The sequence below is a fragment of the Pelodiscus sinensis genome, chromosome 12 (genome assembly GCF_049634645.1).
Source record: "Pelodiscus sinensis isolate JC-2024 chromosome 12, ASM4963464v1, whole genome shotgun sequence".
NCBI lineage: Eukaryota > Metazoa > Chordata > Testudines > Trionychidae > Pelodiscus > Pelodiscus sinensis.
The window spans coordinates 29,082,423-29,094,378 of NC_134722.1; positions in this window are offsets into that span (position 1 = coordinate 29,082,423).

An 11,956-nucleotide genomic window follows, 5' to 3' on the forward strand; every position below is an offset into this window, starting at 1 on the left:
TATTTTCCCCTCAAAAAAGCCTCCATTGGTTTGGCCAGCAGCCAAGGGAAGAATTGCACTCTGACAGTTCTGCCTTTTTATTATCCTATCAAATACTCTTAACCACCCAATTAAAGCAGTTTCTTTTCCACTAACATGATCTTTCCCTTGTATCTTCCACCAAGACATTTCTCTGAGTTTAAATACTCAAATCACGGCTTCAAAAGGACAGTTGAACATTTTTGGCTAGGCTAAGATCACTTCAGGTTATTTTTTCTGATAGGTTGTTTTGAATTAAGAGTTCCAGATCCTAATACTGTAGCTTCTGAATGAAGTTTCTATGTCCATATCCAGAGTCTGGCAGTGGGTTTCAGTGCGTTGTCTTTGTCTCTGAACGTGCCCCCTCTTTTTTTAAGCATAAAAAAATTCTGGATATTTCAAAGATGCGCAGCACATTTCATTTTCAGCTGTCAGTATAGCTGACAGCTTATTGTGGTATCATGAATAAATTATTCAAGGGCTCACACCTAAAACAAAACCAGCTTTTGCTTGCTTTTTTTTTTAAAGCTGACATTTTAAGTTTATATTATACATAATATCACCTTGATACATGCTGCATGACAACATAGATTACTCAGAATGAATTATTAATGTAAAGCTTTTACCCTTTCTTAGGTGTTCTGAAGTTACCATATAGGCTACTAGGGCATCTATGTTTGAGAGACAATTGGTGGCTTGTTAGACATGTAACAGGCTGCAGAACCTCCACTTGTCATAGCTCAGCATCTTTTCTCCATAAGGCAATGTTCTCTATTGCTAGATGCTGTTTAGAGACCTCTAATTATGTTGTTTGGAGCAACAGTAACACTATGATATGTGTGTTTATTTATTTTAAGGCTCTTATTGGTAATCCTAGGATGACTACATATCCAAAGTTCGTTGTACTTTTAAGATATACTGCACCTAGATTCTAATTAGCCACTGAATTTAGTGTAATATTCTTTCTGGTGATATTTAAAGTATGACAAAGTTTAATCTTCTCCTAACGATATCTGATCTGAGCAGTTGTCAGCCTTCATGAATCTCTGTGAGACTCTTTGAAACATTCAGGCTGCTTATAACTTACCAGAGGAATGAACTTTAAATATGAGTTAAATGTTCAATGAATGTGCCGGTAGGTGAACGGAATTGATGGATAGATAGTAGTCACTTATAAATAAGATCTCAGAGAGGTAGTTGTGTTAGTCTGTAACTTTAAAAACAATGAGCAGTCCTATGGCATCTTAGGCTATGTCTAGATTACAGGCATCTGGTACAAGAAGCTTTTTGCAGACGAGATCTTCCGCAAAAACGTCTTGCACAAGAGAGCATCCATACTGCAAAAGCGTATAGAAAAAGCAATGCACTTTTGCGCAAGAAGGCGTCCAGACTACATAGACATTCTCTCATGAAAGAAAGCGCTGATGGCTATTCACAGAATAGCCACCATGGCACCTGTGCTTTTTTTGATAGTTTTTTTTTGTGTGAAAAAAGAGGTAGTTCCCCATCCACACCCACCTTTTTGCACAAGAGCTTGTGGAAGGGGATTAACTATTGCACAAAACCCCCTCCATTCTGTTGATTTACTTGCACAAAAACACACTTGAGGTGTGGACGCTCCGTGAGTTTTTGCGCAAAAATGGCTGTTTTTGCGAAAAACTGCAGTCTAGACATAGTGTCAGACTAACAAACATATCTCAAGCTAGCATAGGTATTTTCATGGTTTTACCTCAGAAAAGCTCATGATATAATATATTTTTATATTTATATTTTGTTTATAAATAAGGGTTAGGGTTTGGCCCTTGTTCTTGTGGTTTGGTCATACTAGTTTAGAATTTTAGACCATTTGCATCTTTCTAAATATGTTCTTAAAGAGCATCATGGCTGATATTGTAACATAACTGCAGTGGCCTTTGAATGAGACTGTAGATATTTGGCTCCTTAACATCAGAAGATATTTCATATTTTTGGGTTTGATCAGGCTCCCACTGAAGTGGGAATTCTAGAATTCCAAACCACACCTATATGATAATAGGCTCAAAAAAGACATCAACCACATCTGGAACAGTTTGAAAACTGTCACTGTCCAAATTATTTTAAAAATTGTATACCACTTAATGAAAAGGTTTAAAATATAATACAAAACAAACAAAAAACCAATACAGCAGCCTAAAGATTGCTAAGTTTTTACTTAGGCAAAAAGTTTCAAAAGCACCCAATTGAGTCAAGAACCCAAATCCAAGTCACAAAAGTGAGTTAGGCACATAGGAGCATAGATATTGTTGACTCTCAATTAAATACATGAGCCTAAGTCACTTTTGAAAATAAAGGTCGTTATCCGTCCATGCAGATTCTGCTGGTGAACACTAAAGCTTCCCCTCTGCACTTTCAGGTAGTTCTGTTTCTTACAGCATTCTGTTAAAGCTCACTCAGAAACCTTTAATGAACACTAGCAGAGTCTACATCAGGGATCTCAAAATTCTGGGTTGCAGGCCAGTCCTGACCACAGCAATTGCATAATCCAGTCCTCAACTCTCAGTGCTTTGGAAAAATCTTATTTTTAGTCCCTCAAGAAATGGTCTCCTCTTTTCAATTTTTAAAAAAAATATTGCTCTCAAACTGAGAACAAAATGGCTACCGTCTCTGCAAAGAGGTTTTAGAAATGTAAGGGCATGCTACCTTGCAAACAAAGATAACTCAGCTTCATAGATATATGAAGTACATCCCAAATTTGAGTCAGTTTATTTTTAGCCTGTTTCTCTGCTTAACCTATCCTTTTTACTTCCCCCAATTGCAGCAGTGGTTTAGAACAGTGTTTCTCAAAGTGGTCCATGGACCCACTCTGAGAAAGCTGCTACCAGGCTGCTCCAGTTTGTTTACCTACCAGCTCCACAGCCATGGGGCCAAGGACAGCAGCCCTGGTCACACTGCTTCCTACAGCTCCCCTTGGCTGCAAGTCTCCCTGGCTGCAGAGCTGGGAAGTAACAAACTGGAGCGGCCCAGTAGCAGCTTTCTTAGACGGTGTCTAGACTACAGGCTTCTTTCAGAAGAAGCTTTTTCCAGAAGAGATCTTTTGGAAAAACTTCTTCCGAAAGAGAGAGTCCACACTGCAAAAGTGAATCGAAAAAGTGATCTGCTTTTTCAAAAGAGAGCGTCCAGACTAAATGGATGCTCTCTCACATGTAAGCTGTGATTGCTGTAAACGGAATGTCCACCAGGGCACCTGTGCTTTTTCCTCTTTCCTCTTCTTCTGAAAGAACTACCTCTTCTCGTCCACATACGCCTTTTTGTGAAAGAGCTCTTTCGCAACATGGCTTCTTCCTTGTACAATGAGGATTACCAATGCCGGAAAACCCCCTCTGTTCTTTCGATTTTCTTGCGGAAGAATGCAATTGCAGAGTGGATGTTCAAGTTTTGTCGGAAAAATGGCCATTTTTACGACAAAACTCTGAGGTGTATACATACCCATAGAGTGGGTCTGCGGATGACTTTGAGAAATACTGGTTAGAGATTCTACAAAGTGGCGAAAAAGGTGGATACTGTATCTGCCCTTAGTCTCTAGAACATCTTTCCCTTTTATAAAATCCCCTCCTTTTCTTTGTTGGCAGGATTGGGATCTTTAATGATAATAAAAGTAGGACGTGTTTCCCTATCTTCTTTTTATTGTTGCTAGGGGGTGCTGATGGCGTTGGTGGGTCCCTCAGGCTCCATGCTCCTGGGAGGGGTCTGGCTGTGGGCAGTCAGCCCTCAGCACTGCACAGAGAGTGCTGCATCCCCTTTTCCTTAGTCAGCCCTTAGCGCTGCCCAGAGTACTCCATACAGCACCCCTGTGGTGATTTTAAAGGGCACAGGGCTTTGGCTGTTTCCGCTGCCACAGTGTCCGGGACCCTGAAGCCCTTTTGAATCTCCAAAACTCAGAGCAACTGCTCTTTTTGCCTCCTGTTTTGGCAGTACTGATTATTGCACCCCTTTCTGCTCCTCTCCTTTACCTTCCCCCCTGTTGGATGATTTTTTTCTTCTGGGCATATTTCACTCTGCTTTTTCACTGTCCTTTACATGTTGCTATTTATTTCAGACAAAAAGATGCAGACCTTTTAAAAGCCAATAAGAACAAATACATAGAATTGTTGTTGCATTCTTCTTTCTAGAAACTGGGATTCAAAGAATGCATCTCAAATCAGCAGTGAAAAGTCTGATAGTCTAAATTATAAGAGCAGCATATTATGGTTAGCAATGCAGTGAGACTGGTAGTCTTTGCTTAGTAGCGGCCCAAGGTGGCAATGGAGTGTTACAGGTTGGGATTATGGTATGTTGATAGACACCTGCATAGGCAAAGGCTGAAGATAGCTCCTTTTCTTCAACCAATTATATGTAAAGGGCCTGAGCTCCTCAGACTTGATTTTTCTTTCTTCCACAGGAGGGAGGCGTGACAATTCAGTCAGACTTAATGATGACTGAAGTTAGACTCCTGTTTCCTCTGTATTAAACCACTAAACTAAACAGAGTGAAGATCTGTTTCCCTCATCGCTAGCCCAAAGCGTTTAAAGAGTCACCAGTCTGTCTCAATCTTCTTTGCTACTGTCATGCTTCTAAGTATACAGCCGTGTTTAAAGAGTCCTGGGCCTGAGAGATTTTTGTACACAATTCTCTTCCTGCGTGATGTTACTGAAATCTCTGATTTGTTTTTTAGCCTCAAAGACTTGAAATTGGTATGTAGGAAATTATTTTGTTATTGAGACAGTCTCTGGGGATGAATTTTGAAATCAGACTTTGATGGTCTCCATTTTAGATAAAACAAGATTTACAGTAAATGTGCATTCTGGGATTTTCCTGCAGCCAGAGTAAGGAAAATCATTGGTGTGTTTAGAAGCACATTGGAGGGATTTAGGTGCAAACCAGTGGAAAAAGAAAATCAAGCCTGAGAGAATAATTTCATTATCCTCTTTTCTTCAGCATTAGCACCAATCTGCTACACAGAATTTTCAACAACTGGGGATCGGGCTGGTCACTGATAGATTATCTGCCTTCATTTTATAATAGTAGTTCTACAAAGGTGGAAATAGCTGAAAACATAGATGCCAGACACATTTCTTTCACCCATCATTTCCTACTAGTATTTGTCGTGACTTTCAACAAAGTAACTAATTGTTGTAAAAAAAAATGGTGAATGCCAAATATATTTGAATATAAGTCCAAGGGTGATTTATCGCTGACCTCTATGGAGAAGTAGTGTGTCCTTGGTCAGAAATACCATCTTTCAGGCTAAAGACACAGGAGACAGTAATTAAAATTTATTTAATAGACACCACCCTCATTTTAAAACTGCCCTCAGTTTAAAACTTCAGGGAAAACTAAGTAATTAAGTTTAGTAGCTGCTTCTAATGAAGTTATCTAGTAACTGGTTAAAAAGCTTCCAGCAGTAAAATAACTTGAAAGATTCCCACAGCACCTAAGAATAAGGTGCTTTGGAATAACTTCAGTGGATACACTGTTTAAGGTAATGTTAATTTCACTAAACACTGGAGTGGACATAGATACATAGAGATTGCAATGTTCAACTTGCTGCATTCTGTGCAACAGAATTCTTGTACAGGCAGTCCCCGAGTTACGCGGATCCGACTTATGTCGGATCCGCAGTTATGAACGGGTTTCCTCTCCCTGGTCTCCAGCAGACCAGGGAGAGGAAGCAAAGCGGCGGAACACGTGGGCAGCGGACAGGGCTGTCCGCTGCCCACGTGCTCCGAGGCTTGGCTCTGCTTTGCCCCCCCCCCCCCGTCCCCCTGGTCTGCAGACCAGGGGGATGGGGGGGGGGGCAAAGCAGAGCCAAGCCGCGGAGCGCCCGGCCAGCTGACAGCCCAGACGCGTCTGGGCTGTCAGCTGATCGCACGCTCCGCGGCTTGGCTCTGCTTGGCTCTGCTTTGCCCCCCGTCCCCCCGGTCTGCAGACCAGGGGGACGGGGGGGGGGGCAAAGCAGAGCAAAGCAGAGCCAAGCTGCGGAGCGCGCGATCAGCTGACAGCCCAGACGCGTCTGGGCTGTCAGCTGGCCGGGCGCTCCAGGGCTTGGCTCTGCTTTGCCCCCCCCATCCCCCTGGTCTGCAGACCAGGGGGGCGGGGGGGGGGGCAAAGCAGAGCAAAGCTGCGGAGCACGCGGGCAGCGGACAGCCACGGCGCGTCTGGGCTGTCCCGCTGCCCCCGTGCTCCGTGGCTTTGCTCCAGACACCTGTGGTACAGCAGCTGGGGCGCTGCCAGTTGGTCCCGTAGCGCCGCTCTGGGCGCTACTGGACCAACCGGGCAGCACCCCAGCTGTTCTGCCCCAGGCGTCCTGATTCAGCCACTGCTGGTCAGATTCAGCAGCGGCTGAATCAGGACGCCTGGGGCAGAGCAGCTTGGGTGCTGCTGGGTTGGTCCAGTAGCGCCGAGGAGCGGCGGCGCTACTGGACCAACCCAGCAGCACCCCAGCTGCTCCGCCCCAGGCGTCCCCAAGTCAGCCGCTGCTGAAACTGACCAGTGGCTGACTACAGGAAGCCCCTGCCCCGGGCTTCCTGGAATCAGCCGCTGATCAGTTTCAGCAGCAGCTGACTTGGGGATGCCTGGGGTTCTTAAGTTGAATCTGTATGTAAGTCAGAACTGGCGGTCAGTTTCAGCAGCGGCTGAATCTGGATGCCAGTTCCGACTTACATACAGATTCAACTTAAGAACAAACCTACAGTCCCTATCTTGTACGTAACCCGGGGACTGCCTGTACTTCATTAGGAATTTCATCCAGCACTAGGAAACCATTGCCTCCCCAACTGCACTGGAGGTGAGACTGCTGGGATTGGCAAGCACAGTGTCTCCAGTAAGAAAGGGCAACGGGAACAGGAAATAAAGAGGAGCCAAACCAAGTGGAGTGCAAAGTGGGAAAGAGAGCAGGTAAAGTGGTTTGTGCAAGCAGATGGGGGATGGGGCGGACACTGGGGCTATGTCTAGACTGCAAGCTTTTTTCGAAAGAGGCGCTTTCGAAAGATACTTTCGAAAGAGCCTCTTTCGAAAGAGCGCGTCTAGACTACAATACGCGGATTGGAAAATCGATCTGCTTTTTCGAAAAAGAGCGTCCTGACTGCTGCATGCTCTTTCGAAATTCAAAGCCACCCGGAACTGCTTCTGCCAGGGCATGGGGGCAGCATTTCCTTCCGGATGCTGCCTGCCTGCCCTTTGCAGAGACGCATGGTTAAAGGGACACTCCTGAACACCCGTTGCTCTGCTCCTGCAGCTGCCTTTGCTGTCCCTCGAGGAAGTAAGCAAGGCATTGCAGTGCTGGTTTGGAGTGCTCAGCTTCCTGGGACACCCCAGCAGCTTTTTTCTCTGGAGGTTTTTCTGGTTTAGACCCATTTTTGTGGCATGGAGCCAGAGCTGCCCCTGGGCAGGCGGTGGCCCCACACCACCATACTGCAGCTGTTGCTGCATCTGCATGACACAGTCATGAGGCTACTTCCCCAGCTGCTCCCAGACCAGAGGTACGAGGGGCTCCTCTGTCAAGCAGCCGCACTGGTTTCCCTTGTGCATCACCCACTGTGCACCCACCTACCTCCCCGCCCCCGGGTGTTACACAACCTCACTGTACTCACCTGCTGCTTCCTCTCCTGCGCCAGATGATGCCTGGGAGGCCTCTGGGGTCTGGGTGACTGGCTCCAGGGTGAGGGTCGCCGTCTCCTCACTGTCCTCCTCCTCTGGCACCATGTCCCCGTCTCCAGACTGCTCTGGGTCCTGCTCGGGAGCGTCCACCACGGGGTCTGCCAATCCAGACTGGACGAACCGCCGTGGTGTGCGTGCTTTGCCACTGCCACCCAGGATCTGGTCCAGCTCGGTGTAATAAGGGCAGTAGTAGGGGGCTGCCCCAGAACGGGAGCTCTCCTCCCTGGCCTTGACGTAGCCCTGGCGCAGCTCCTTCACTTTGGAGCGCACCTGGTCCTGGGTGCGGGGGTAGTGGCCCTTCTGGGCCAGGGCTTCAGCCATGCGGCCATAAATATCGGCATTTCGCCGCCGGCTTTTGAGGGCCTGTAAGGCCTCCTCCTCTCCCCAGAGCTCCAGCAGGCTCTTGAGCTCTGGGCCAGACCAGGATGGTGCCCGGCGTTTGGAGCCCTTGGCTGGGTCCCCAGAAGGCTCTGTGGAAGGGCCAGGATGGTCTTGGGGCTGGGACATGCTGCAGCAAAGTAGCCGTGTGCTCTGGCTCCTTCTCTGCAACAAGTGGCTGTGAGGGTGCCTGTCCCTTTAAGGAATGGCTGTAGACAGGAACCACAGACATGCAACCCATGCCCCAGATTGTCCACCAGGGCTTCTTCCTGGAGGCCAATATTTTCGAAAAAAGGGCCTCCCCCCATCCACACTCACTTACTTTCGACGGATCTCCGTCGAAAAAGGCGTTTTTCCTCGTAGAATTAGGTGTACCGCCGTCGAAAGAAAAGCCGCGTTCTTTCGATTTAATTTCGAAAGAACGCGGCTTGAGTCTGGACGCAGGTGAAGTTTTTTCGAAAAAAGGCTTTTTTTTCGAAAAAACCCCTGAGTCTGGACACAGCCAGAGGGAAACTGAGCAGAGGGAAGCTAGGACATGCAAGGTCCAGAACTAATCAGTTGTGTGTTACGTTAAACAAGAACTTTTAACATTTATTTTTAATGTGTACACATTCTGGGGCTTTAATTCTATTGAGAGGTTCTGCAAGCCACCCAAACTTCTTTTCCATGGTTTACAATTCACCAAGACCCTCCCCTCCCTCACAATGGAATCAGAGTCCCACAGTTCACAGCTGCCTGTTTATTCAATAAGCTTTGTTAAGGCCTCCAGATGCTGCTGCTTGCTGTTTTCTTGAGCAAGGCCTGACTTTTCTGTAAGCCTTAGTATTTTATACTGCCACCACTGTAATTTCTGACCATCATCCTTATAAAATTGGTAGCAATAGCAAACTCCCTAGGGGATTCATAGAACTTCTGGCATTTCTTCCTTGTGTGATTAAAAATGCTACCAGGGTAAGATTGTGGGTGGGGGTGGGGGTGTGGGTAGGGGTAGGTTAGTATTTTTTAAAATGTATTTGTTTTTTCCCTAACCTCTAAGTGGAAGATATAGCCCCAGAATTCAATGTGATTACTTCCATGCTTAAAATCAAGCATGTGCTTAAGAAGTTTGCAGGATCAGTGCCTAGAGATGGGCAGATGTTCCCTTGAAGTGTGGAGTGGGAACAGTTCTTAATACTTTATAGTGCTGTTTGTTAAAGATATTAATCTTTCCTCTAACACATTTATTTTCAATGAATCTCTGCTGTGCCAGGCAACATAGCATGCTCTACAGCCTAGAAGGGAAGGAAAATTTTGACCACTGACTCCCTCTAGTAGGAAAACTGCTATGGACAGGTCCGGCTTTTTGGCAAAGCAAGCAAGGCAGTTGCCTTGGGCCCTGCACCTTCAGGGCTTGGACGCTCACTCGCTGTCCTGGATGGGAGCTACCTGGCCATGTGACACAGCCAACCATAGTGTGCTGCCTTGGGCCCCACAAATGCCTAGCTACAGATCTTTAATGTCCATGCAGAAATGACAGAGCCTTGGTTTTTAAAGCTTCACGAGAAAGATTCCAAAGCAATGTTTCAGGCTTGGAGTAAAACCCTAGGTATACCTGTGAGAGGCAGTCAAGTCCCAGAGTGAGAGTGTTTCAGGCCTGTTGTTCATGTTGTTAGGGTTCTAGAGTTGTCAGTGCTACTAGTGCTGCTGTTTATGAAGCTCTGGTGTTAGCTGCACTACCATAGAGTGTTGTTCATAAAGGAAGAACACAGGCTTGGTTCAGTGCTGAATGTGCTTGGCCAAGTTTATTGTCATCAAAGCAAAGTACTAATGCCATATACGAGCAACAGGTACGCTAAAACATGTATGCCTGTGACAAGGTACCTGTTCAGTCAATATATCTGAATGCTGTCCCTTAGGCCAGTGCAAAGATGTCCCCTCTTATTACTTCTCTTTTTATATATCAGTACACACAAGTTATGTATTACACTCTAGGTGTTAGTTACCATCCTTACCCCTTGTATCTGCTAATTAGCACAAAATATCCTCATCCATTATCCAGTCATCCTATCCTTATTTTATAAAGGGGTTGGTGTGTCCCTGTACCACCTCTTGGAAGTTTGTTTACATAGTTACGTGGGTGTTTCTATACCATCCACTTTGTTCAGGAATATGTTTGCTTGGTTAGCCTGGCCTACTCTGGCTCACAGTTTGGTTCATATTGATAATTATATGTAGGGTTTCTGTAAGGCTACACCTAAGATCTCATCTGGTGTAGTATTATTGTCCCATTGTTTGTTTCAGCATTATGTTATGAGAAAGGAAAGAAACAAATTAATGATGACACTTGGTAATACAATCTATGTTGTGAGAGGAAATGAGAGTCTTGCCCACTTCTGATGTGAATAAAAACTGTATAGATCTTTTTCAGGAAGGGAAAGGGAATAAACCCCATTCTGCTGGCCAGTTGTCCTTTTAATAAGTTCCAGTGCCCAAATTTGTGTGTGAACTTTTGCTGAGTGTCTAATAGTTGCTGCATTTTTCTACGCAGTTACAGTGCTATCAGTACTTAACTCATTGCTTTGGGACATTATGGCTGAGTCTAGACTGGCATGATTTTCCGGAAATGCTTTTAATGGAAAAGTTTTCCGTTAAAAGCATTTTCGGAACAGAGCGTCTAGATTGGCACGGACGCTTTTCCGCAAAAGCATTTTTTGCGGAAAAGCGTCCGTGCCAATCTAGACACGCTTTTCCACAAAAAAGCCCCAATCGCCATTTTCGCGATCGGGGCTTTTTTGCTTAAAACAAATTTGAGCTGTCTACACTGGCTCTTTTGTGCAAAAGTTTTGCGCAAAACAACTTTTGCCTGAACGGGAGCAGTCTAGTATTTCCGCAAGAACACTGACGATCTTACATGAGATCGTCAGTGCTTTTGCGGAAATTCAAGCGGCCAGCGTAGACAGCTGGTAAGTTTTTCCAGAAAAGCGGCTGATTTTCTGGAAAAACTGGCCAGTCTAGACACAGCCTATGTGCATGAAAGGCACAAGCACAATATATTCTATTCTTTCTATCCCCTGAAGTGGTGCTATTCACTTTTTAAAAACATTGTTCATTGCCGAATTGGTTGGGCATCATTTTATTGTTTATGCCTCTGCCAGTGTCGATAAAACATTGTGCTGGATATTTACATCTAAGAATCAAAAGGAAGAAGCAGGTAACCAACCTGATCTGGTAGGAAAAGGAGCACAACGGTCACAATATAAAAACTTATTTTGTTGTTGTATATATTTCATTATAAACATATTTATTTGATTTTCTAGGGGAGAGAGTATCTATTCCATTTAGATACACTTGGGGTACGTCTAAACTACATGGCTCCGTCGACGGAGCCATGTAGATTTGTTGTTTTGGCAAAGGCAAATGAAGCCGCGATTTAAATGATTGCGGCTTCTTTTAAATTTACATGGCTGCCGCGCTGAGCCGACAAACAGCTGATCAGCTGTTTGTCCGCTCAGCGCGCTAGTCTGGACGCTCCCCTGCCGACATCAAAGCCCTTTGTCGGCAGCCCCGGTAAACCTCATTCCACGAGGAATAACGGGGCTGCCGACAAAGGGCTTTGATGTCGGCAGGGGAGCGTCCAGACTAGCGCGCTGAGTGGACAAACAGCTGATCAGCTGTTTGTCAGCTCAGCGTGGCAGCCATGTAAATGTAAATGAAGCCGCGATCATTTAAATCGCGGCTTCATTTGCCTTTGCCTATGTGTCTAATCTACATGGCCGTGTCCAGACTCAGGGGTTTTTTCGGGAAAAGTAGCCTTTTCCCGAAAAAACTTCCCCTGCGTCCAGACTCAAGCCGCGTTCTTTCGAAATTATTTCGAAAGAACGCGGCTTTTCTTTCGATGGCGGTAAAC